Raw genomic sequence first — 9,539 nt, 5'->3', positions numbered from 1 at the left:
TTTTTTTCATCCACTGAATAGGCCTTTGATTTAGTATTACTATGGCTGCACTAAAAAAGAATTTAACTACTTTCGACTGTTGGAAGATGCTGAGGCAGATTTTACCAAAGGCGCATGGTAAATATCAACGAGCTGCCTGTGTATCTTGGAAAACTCCCTTTTAGGCAACTATCAGTGAATCATCGAATATTTACGGACTCCGACTGTGTCGAGCCCAATGCGCGGCTTTGGCAGTTACAGACATAACAAGACAGGCCTGGCTCCTGAAGCCGTTGAGTTCATCACCTCTTGAGGAGGGCGTGCAAAATCAAAGGACAAGGGAGCTGGAGTCTGAATCTGAGTTGAGCCCAGAGCACCATGGGAGCCCGGAAAAGGGGAATTAACCCATTTCCGGCAAAGAGATAATACCTTGGATGAGAAGCCCTTTAAAACCCTTTTAACGGGATTAGCGAATAGTTCTCTCCTGTACTTTGCACATAAATATCTCAAAGCTGTAAAATTTTTACATGCTGCCTCCTCCCCAAAATGACTCTTTCAGCTAGGCACTTAGTCCAACGGATCTGTAAAACAAACACCGATTCTTTCTTTTCCCAATAAACTTGAAATGAGAGAGGCGACCCTGATCTTGGTTACTAATGTCAACGCTTGCGGGCTTTCAGCTGACAAGAAAGAGCAGCGAGTCATTCTAGAAGGTGTGGATCCCCAGGCCTGCTCCCGTGGACTCGTACTGGGTGTCCTGCTACGGCTATCAATATTGTTCCTTTACCCCGTGACAAGCATTTAACTGGCAGTCTGATAAATGCCACCCACAAAATAAGCCATCGGTTCTTTCTTCCAGGGTTCTATCATCAATTATCTTACCATTCAGAAGAGCCATAAAAGATTCAGATCGCTGTGCAATAAGAAGCCGGGGTGTAAGCCATTGTGAGGTAGCATATGTTCGGCGGCAAACGCTCGGTGACCTAGGAAGTGCATCTTCCTCTCGGAACACATGCCTTGGACAATCTTGACAGAAGTTCTGAAGTGGCAACCAAAACACACTTCCTCCTCGACAGATGACGCATCCTGTCATTTCTTTAGGAAAGTGATTTAATCGTTTCAATGAAATGCTCTTTGAAACAAAATGAAACATGAGCAGTTTGTGCACTTTCTACCTGCTTCTAGGCTTCTTCCACTCCCGAGTTTTGGTGATGACAGGATACAGGGAAAGGACATCAAAAGCTACACTCGGGCTCTCTGTGAGAAGTGTTTCAGAAATGTATTTCTAAAGGTAAGTGTACAGTCATTCTCCTTCCTGGCCTTCAGTTTTTCCGTCTCTCGAATGGTCCAGAAAGGAGTCAGGGACCAGGTGAGCTGACCTTCTAGGCTTCTTCAGGACTATTTTTATGTGAAATAGGTGATCTAAGAAAAAGTTTACTTAAAAGTCTTGCAGAAAGAAGACTGGCCTTTGTCTTAGGAGTCTGAAAAGTTAAAACTAAAGGGGAACTACAGGAATCATGGGACTACCGGAGCTGGTACTCACAAACCCGTCTCTTATTTGCAACAAAGACTGGTAGAAATGACTGGCTGAGAAGGAGAACTAAAAGAGGCAAAACTGTGACAAAACTGGAATAAAGAAGCCTCAGGAGTCTGGCATCTTGGGTTCCAATGTGGCCTCAGCCACCACTTGTGGCCTCGGTGGGCTCCTGCCCTGTCAGAGAAATGAGAGCTCTCTCAAGGCTTTAGAGAATGACGTGGAAAGTGAAATGAAATCTTTTGTGAGAAAAAGGCCAAGTAAGTTCAAATGCAATATTAGTAACAAAACCAACGAGCAGAACTCAGAACACACCGCTGTGGTTCAGGACTTAAGAATTCAGGCAATGATGATTGTGAACTTATAGTTCAACTTTGGTACCTCACTCTGTTCATTCCGCTCACCTCTCTGTACCTCGCTTTCCTAAACCGTCAAAGGGATTTAATAATATTTACTGCATAAGGTTGCTGTGAAGACTAACCAAGGTTTGCATATAAAACCATTCTGGAGAGTGCCTGGGGGGCTCAGTCGTTCAGGGTCCTGGGATCGAGCCCCAATCAGGCTCCTTGCTCAGTGGGGAGCCTGCTTCTCCCTCTCCCTCTGCCCCTCTCCCTGGTTGTGCACTCTCTCTCTCTCTTAAATAAGTTAATAAAATAAAATAAAATAAAATAAATAAAACAAAACCGTTCTAGTAAAAAGAAAAAAAATTCTGGTGTATCAAAATAGTATACATGTCAGCATATAAAACTCATTCCTGGTGATTTTAAAACTTAAATCTCATAGTGCTATATTCAACTCACACTGGGGCCTGAGGTGGACCATGTGGAAGCAGGTACAGACCACGATGTTACACATTCTGGAGACTTGTTTCTCCTTCGGCTTTCCATTCTCAAACCCAGACCCCGGAGCTCTCTCCCTTCACTTCCGGAGCATTTCTCTCCCCAGCTCCATTAAGAGGACAGGCCCGTTTTGCCATCTGCAGGTGTGCCCAGCCTTCACACAGCTTCCTCCCTGCTCTGCCTGGTGCTGGAGGCCCACACCCGCCCCCTCTTCAGCCACGCTGCTGCCGGTAAAGCCTGGGCCCCTCAAGCTCTGGGGCTCCCTGAAAGAGGTAGAGGACTGAGACGCGGAGTCATTTGCCTTCTCACCTGCCTCCCCTGGGGAACTCTGCACCCTGATGTCTCTCCCTCTCTCTCTTTTTTAAAGATTTTATGAGAGAAAGCGTGCTTACGTGAGCACAGGGGTGGGGGTGGGGAAGAACAGAGGGAGAGGGAGAAACAGATTCTCCACTGAAGTAGGAAGCCGCTCATGGGGCTCGATCCCAGGACCCCAAGATCATGACCTCAGTGGAAGGCAGACACTTAACCGACCTCTATACCTCTATTTTTACTATATATTTTTACCTCTATTTTTACTATACCTCTAATTTTCTATTCATGCACTGTATTTTAAAGCACAGAAATGTGTATCAAACATCCTTCTTCTCCATGCTGGGAGTGCTAGGGCCACATGTGTCTCCTACCCTCTGTGCATGTGGTTCTGGAGTGGCCCAGGACGTCTGCAAGTCTGAAAGCATTTCACCAGGGAATGTGGTACCAGGCTCTCCTTGAGGGAACCCCCAATCTTTAACGATGGTCCCTTTCACTTAGCTCTGGGTGGGAGGAACATGTCCCACTCCTTCCCATGGAAAGGTGATATAAATAATACACTCTCCACAAGGTCAACAAATCTTTCAGACTCTGCTGCAAGAGACGTGGGTGGTAGACAGTGGCTGGAGGTTGTGTTCTTACAAGGTCCTTCTGAAAAATGCCTGTGAGGCAAGCTGACTGCTGGAAGCTGCTTACACTGAATCTTACTCACATCTGTTGAAAACCTATTACGTGACAGGCACTCACTTTCTTAGTCACAGGTGATACAGCAGCGTGGTGTGTATTTGGGGCTGATTACCCAGAAAACATCCTTAGCTCCCCCATCCTTTGTGTTTTCCCCTTGAGACTGAAAAATTCAAATACTTCCTCTCTCCAGGCTGGCCCCTGAGGGTACCTGTGTCACTTACTTCCAGCTAAGATATGGGAAGACTTACTGGGTAGAGTTTCATCATCTTTGCCTTTGGTGTATAAGACATCTCGTGGGGTGGAAGGGCCCTGGCTGAGCTTCTCTCTTCGCCCTTGAGCTTGTTCATTCTCCAGAGTTCCCCTCTCCATCGGGCCCCTCATCCTCACGGTGACTTATCCAGACTCCGAAGCTGGCGTTTCAGGGAAGCAAGAGAGCCGAAGTGGCATCTGCGAAGCCTCCTGAGCTTTGGATCTGGAACTGGCACTTCTGCCATATTCCTTGGTCTAAGCGGCCCAGAGGCAAGAAGTAGGGGGAAGGACGACCTGTGGATTCAGGGAGGTTTGGTTCATTTGTGACCATTTATAACAACCTAGCAAAGCTGTCCTCTGGTCGTGGTGATGCATGTCCCCGCTATGCAGATATACTCACCCATCTTCCAACTTCCAGTGTCTCCTCCCATCGATGGTCTATAGCAATTCCAAAATTCAGCCATGCACATGTTCTCAGTTACCACGGCTCAGGGAATGTACCTTCATTAAGGCCCAGATTTTGTTTTTGTTTTTTTTTTACTTAGGAACGAACGGTTCCATAATCCAGGATAGTATTTATCTGTTGCCATCCCAAAACAGGCCACCCCAAAACTCACTGACCCAAACCAACAATAACTTACACTTTATTAGTGTTCATAGTTCTGTCCCTTGACAATGTGGGCAATTCTCCTCCTGGTCTTTCCTGAGTTCATCATGCAGCTGAAATTATCTGAGAGCAAGGCTGGTCTGGAGGGTCCAAACGGGCTTCACTCACACATCTGGAAGGTGGTGCTAGCTGTTGGCTGAGACCCTGAGATCTCTTGAGACCTCCTATCCTTAGGTAGACTTTATTGGATTTTTTACAGCATGGTTTCTTAAAGTTCTCAAGGACTAGAACAAGAGGCTGAAAGTTCTCTTGAGCCCTTTGCTCTAGAACTCATATAATGTCACTTCTTCCACATTCCCTTGTGAAAAGCAAATCACAAGTCCAGTCCAGACTCAAGAAAAGGACTCTCACCTTCTTATGGGAAGAGGGATGTCATACTTGAAGGGGCATAGGAAAAGCACAGTGCAGCACACTGAGGGCCATTATTATAATGATCTTCGATGTCTTCCCTCTTTCCCTTTCTTCTTGTATGGAATGCAAACCCAGTACTAGAAGAGAAGACCCACCTTGCAAAAATCGAAGATAAATGCTATACACTATGATGACCTGGGTCCTTCATGACATTCTAAACTAGTTTCAGCAATATGGACTTGTTACTATCGGACTTCTTGTTTTATTTAAAAATGAACACATGTCTGGTTACGTCAGGAGGTATCCTCTCTTGCCACATGCATAGATTCAGTTAGGAATGATCTGGTCCCCTCAAGGACTACGTATGGATGTGACCAGTCCCCATCCAGGAGCCTACCTAGAGTCACCTCGAACAAAGGATGCTCTCATCACTGAGGACATTCCAAGAGGCATAGGAACCCAAAATAAAGATCAAATGTTAAAACAAAAGATGCTCCTGTACTCTTATCACTTAGGAAATTCCAAAGGTTTTAGAACCTCTGTGCCAGGAACCAGGACAGAGACCAATATATGTTTTCTCTATTGTCTCATAGCCATCATTCACCTCACTATAAAAGAGTGCCTAGAGTATTATTTAGTAAAATAAGTCTATAAAATACTAGAAACACTTTTAATTTTTGGAGTGTCAGACAAATATACGGTGTTGGTGTGTGGATTTTCTTTCTTACCCCATTTGAGGGCATACTTTATAAATAACTTTATCTGAAAACAAAGTATACGTGGTTAAAAGTTCCAAACGCTAAGTGAGTCTGTGAGAGCACCATTAAACATTTCCATCTTTCCACTTTAGTTTTAGAGAGCAAAGAAGCACGTATAATTCAGAGTGGTGGACTCTGCTTTGCAAAAGTCACATCAGTATGAAAAAGCCACAGAATGATTTTCTTACGGGGCTTGACTTGAACTAATACTTTTCAAACTTCCCCTAATTCCTACTTTCCCCTCCCCACCTTTCTAAAAACACATATTTTGCCTTATGCCTAATTTTTCTAGATGATGTCTTTAGGAGTGGAAGAATTTTCTTTTTTAATCTCTGGACTGAAAATAACAAAAGCCTATTTCAGTTTAATTTAAGCAAAATAAGCTGGTCTGGGGCACCAGATGCAGGAATTCACTTCTCATTCATCCATTGACTTCCCCTCTCTCTCGCCCCTCCCCTTCTCCATTTCTCTCTTCCACCCTCCCCTCTTCCTTCTCTCTCTCTCTCTCTCTCTCTTTCTCCCTCTACTTCCCTCCCTCTCCTCCCCCTCCTACTCTCTACCTCTGTCCCCAGGGTTAATTGTCCTTTCCTGTCACGGGCTTTCCTACGCACCGGAGATGGTCGTTAGAACAGTGGTCTTCCAGATCAATCACCTGAGAGGAAAAAGGTATGCTCTTGTTTTTTTGCTTTTTTGCTCTATTTCCTCCATCTCAGTTTCAGTTTGGAAGTCTAGGGAGCTACTTTGGCCTAATTCACGTTAGGTGTCCCCCTGGGTGGGAAGAGCAGGGCAGCCAGCTATCTAGGGAAAGACACCGTGGCAGAGTGTTTACAAACATGGCTCCCAACACGCTCTTCCTCTCTCCATGGCACCCCCCTCGTCTGGAGAGACACCTATTTGCCATCCACTTGAACCTACAGTGACAGTGTGTCTTGCAAAAATGATGCTGTGCCATCTGCTTGTCTACGTCTGAAGAGGTTTGGCACTTTCTGCTTTCACCTTCTTGGAAGCTCGCTACCATGTAAAGAAGCTTGGGAGAGTAGCAAATAATGAGAAAGCTAGCATTTAGAGGAAAATCACGGCACACTGGCCTCTCCAGCCATCCCAGCTAAAGCACCAGGTATGCGACTAGAGCCATTTTGTGATTTTTCATCCTTTGTTAAGCTCCCAGCTTCCTGCTGCTGCATGGATGACCCAGTCAACTCGATCTATACGACTTGGAGCAGAGACAAGCTGTCCCCAGACCAAAATGCAGAACTTGCAGTATGTTTCAAGTCTGTAAGTTATAGAGTGGTTTGATATGTAGGAGTAGATAACTGAAGCAGAGAGCGTGGCTAGCCGGAGTCATGTGCTTCCCTCTCCAGGGTCAGGGAGCCAGCAGTATCTGGTACCAGCAGAAAGGTGAGGCATAGGAAAGATACGGCCAATCCAAGACACAGCCAGCTTAACTTCTCCCTACCACAACCTGACAGAAGACAAGAGTAAACTCTGTGTTAGGGCTGGCATCTGAATGTGGCAGGAGTATTACAACTGTCTGAAATGGAGATGAAAGGGGGTACTTGTTCTGTCTAAGGTTGGCCCTGGATATGCTGCTACCTTGTTATAATTATTAGAGAATTACATTTATTTGTTTGAAAGAGGTTAAGATTACTGCCGTCCATGAGTACCTACCTAACCTGGACAATAAAAAACTTAATGGTACTATAGATCATAACGCTTTCCCTTATTTCATATTTAATTTGCTATCAAAACCACTAGAGACCTTTATATTTATGCTGACATTTGCAAATAAGTATCTTTAAAAGAGTTATAATTAATCTCAGCATATAGCCGCATATGTAGTCTGCTAGATTTAAAATCACACCAAAATAAAACAACGAAACACCTGCTTAGTTTTTATTTGTTGCAATTTTTTAGATTTTTTTCCCTCCTATTCAAAGCAAGACACATAAGTTGCCCAAGAAATAAATATAATTGATAGGGACGCGGGCACCACCAACAGCAGATAAACTTGGTTAGCCATGTATAATGGCTCATAATTTTTTTCCATGGTTGAAGAAAATCAGTAGTGGGTGTGTAGTGACCACATAAAGAAGGTGGTAGAGAGATGTCTATGTATCTCACAGAGTACAGTCTTCTCTGCTACCCCAAGTAGAGCTTGCCCTCTAAAACCCAATTTGGGGAGAACAAACCCTCCAAACTTCTTGAGTTGGGTAGTGAAGAAATCAGAAAACTTCACCCCCTATAAAACAGGAACCAGCATTCAGATTATTGATCCAGGGACAGAACTGCTTTAGGTTTCTAAGTCTTCTATTTTGAGGAAGACAGAACAGTATAAAATGACAAAGAAAACATTAAAAAAAAAAAAAAGGAAATAGAACAGAAGGGAAAACACTTTTTTAAGAAAGTAGGAAAAGAATTTATCATTGGATATATTTTTCCATTATCTTAAAGGAAAACCTTTTGACCAAGCAACTTATATTTGGCTCTTTTGATGTTATCACTTTAATGTATCCATGTCAAAAGGTACATTAATGAAGTACTGTGGTTTGGTAACCATAACAATTGCTATGAGCAGCCGGCATTCCTAGCCTGTGCCTCTCCTTCTCCCGGGCCCCATCATTAGAGGGGACATTTTGGGGTTTGTTTTGCTTATTCCTTTATGTAATGTGTGAATAACTTAACAAATATGTATTCTTTTTATAATTTAGGTAAAGCAATAAGGACATTACACACTCCCACACACACAGTGTTTAGAACTGAAGTTGCCTTTAAGGGTTAATTTCCTGCCCCCCTCAAATCACCATAATTAAAAGAGCTTTAGTAATATTTTTAGTAATAAATGATATGCATATTGCTTAGTGCCAATGGAACTCCTCAAAATGTAAGTGAGGCTTTTCTATGTGGTTCAGATTGATGGGAAAGAGATTATGTTATTGCTCAATGATCTTTGTCTCCTTCTTAATCTAACACCACCAACACACACAGAACAGTGTTTAATATATGCCCAATTAAATAAGGGTGACATATTCAGGAAACCTACAGAATTCTCTAGACTGGCGATCCAGGCTCTTGCTCAAGCCCGTTACTAAACAGAAAAGCTGTCGGTTGCAATAAAATCAGTATGACCATTAAAACTTCAGGAGAAATAACCGCATGATGGGAGGTGCACGCATTCCATATACAAATACATTCTCAGAGAATTCATAAATGCCTTCCTTGCTCAGGGATGCTGGATGGCAGTTTTTGCGTAATTAATAGTAATGAGCATAGAACTTCAGAGAGACACAATTTACCTGTAAACATGTCGCTAAAACCAAAATGTGTGCGGTTGGAGTTGGTTTTAGAAGTCGAAAGGATAGGGGCGCCTGGGTGGCTCAGTGGGTTAAAGCCGCTGCCTTCGGCTTAGGTCATGATCCCAGGGTCTTGGGATCGAGTCCTGCATCGGGCTCTCTGCTCAGCAGGGAGCCTCCTCTCTCTCTCTCTCTGCCTGCCTCTATGCCTACTTGTGATCTCTCTCTGTCAAATAAATAAATAAAATCTTTTTAAAAAAAAAAAAAAAAAAGTCGAAAGGATACATACGTCTTCTCAAGATACACAAACACACCTGTAAAACATTTCATGGCTTAATATTCCACTTAGGATAAAAACCAGTTCCCTGCAGAGAGACCCACTCCAGCTTCACCCCTCCCCAACCATCCCCCCACCTCTCTTCTCTCTCCCCCTCACCTCCCTCCCACCTCCCTCTCACCTCCCCACTGTGGCTGTTCTCCATCAGCAGCAGATCCCTTAAGCACAGGCCCCTCCTGCCCAGGCCACGCCCCCTGCGTGCAAGGCTTCCTCTGCCCTGGCCACGCCCCTGGGCTCATCACCCCCAGCCCTGCCTTAAAGGCTCTCCTAAAGAGTTTAGCCCTGCCCTCTCTTCACAGCTTATTCCCTTCCCTAGGCAGCTTCTTCATTGTGCCTTCTCATAGCTCTTTATTGCGGAGTTCACTGTTGCCCTTTGAAGCACTTTATCACTGCGGTAGTTTCACATTCATTTGTGTGACCGTTGGCTATTATCCGCCTCTCCCACAAAACTCTAATTTCCATGAAGGCAGGGACCATGCCTTTTGCTCATTATTGCATCCCCAGGGCCTAACATAGTGCCTGACACATGGTAGCCATTA

At 44.2% G+C, this 9,539-nt stretch overlaps 1 long non-coding RNA gene across 1 annotated transcript in view; it reads left to right on the top strand.

Moving 5' to 3' along the window:
* The first annotated feature begins 1,001 nt into the window (after positions 1-1,001).
* The window catches only part of LOC116597400, a 41,185-nt gene continuing 32,647 nt past the window's right edge, over positions 1,002-9,539 (top strand). The window contains exon 1 of the long non-coding RNA XR_004288586.1: positions 1,002-1,270. This is a non-coding gene — a long non-coding RNA (uncharacterized LOC116597400). The remainder of the gene's footprint in view (positions 1,271-9,539) is intronic.

This window comes from Mustela erminea, chromosome 8, assembly GCF_009829155.1.
Source record: "Mustela erminea isolate mMusErm1 chromosome 8, mMusErm1.Pri, whole genome shotgun sequence".
Lineage (NCBI taxonomy): Eukaryota > Metazoa > Chordata > Mammalia > Carnivora > Mustelidae > Mustela > Mustela erminea.
Note: the sequence above shows the minus strand (reverse complement) of the source record. Positions and strands in the feature narration are given on the sequence as shown.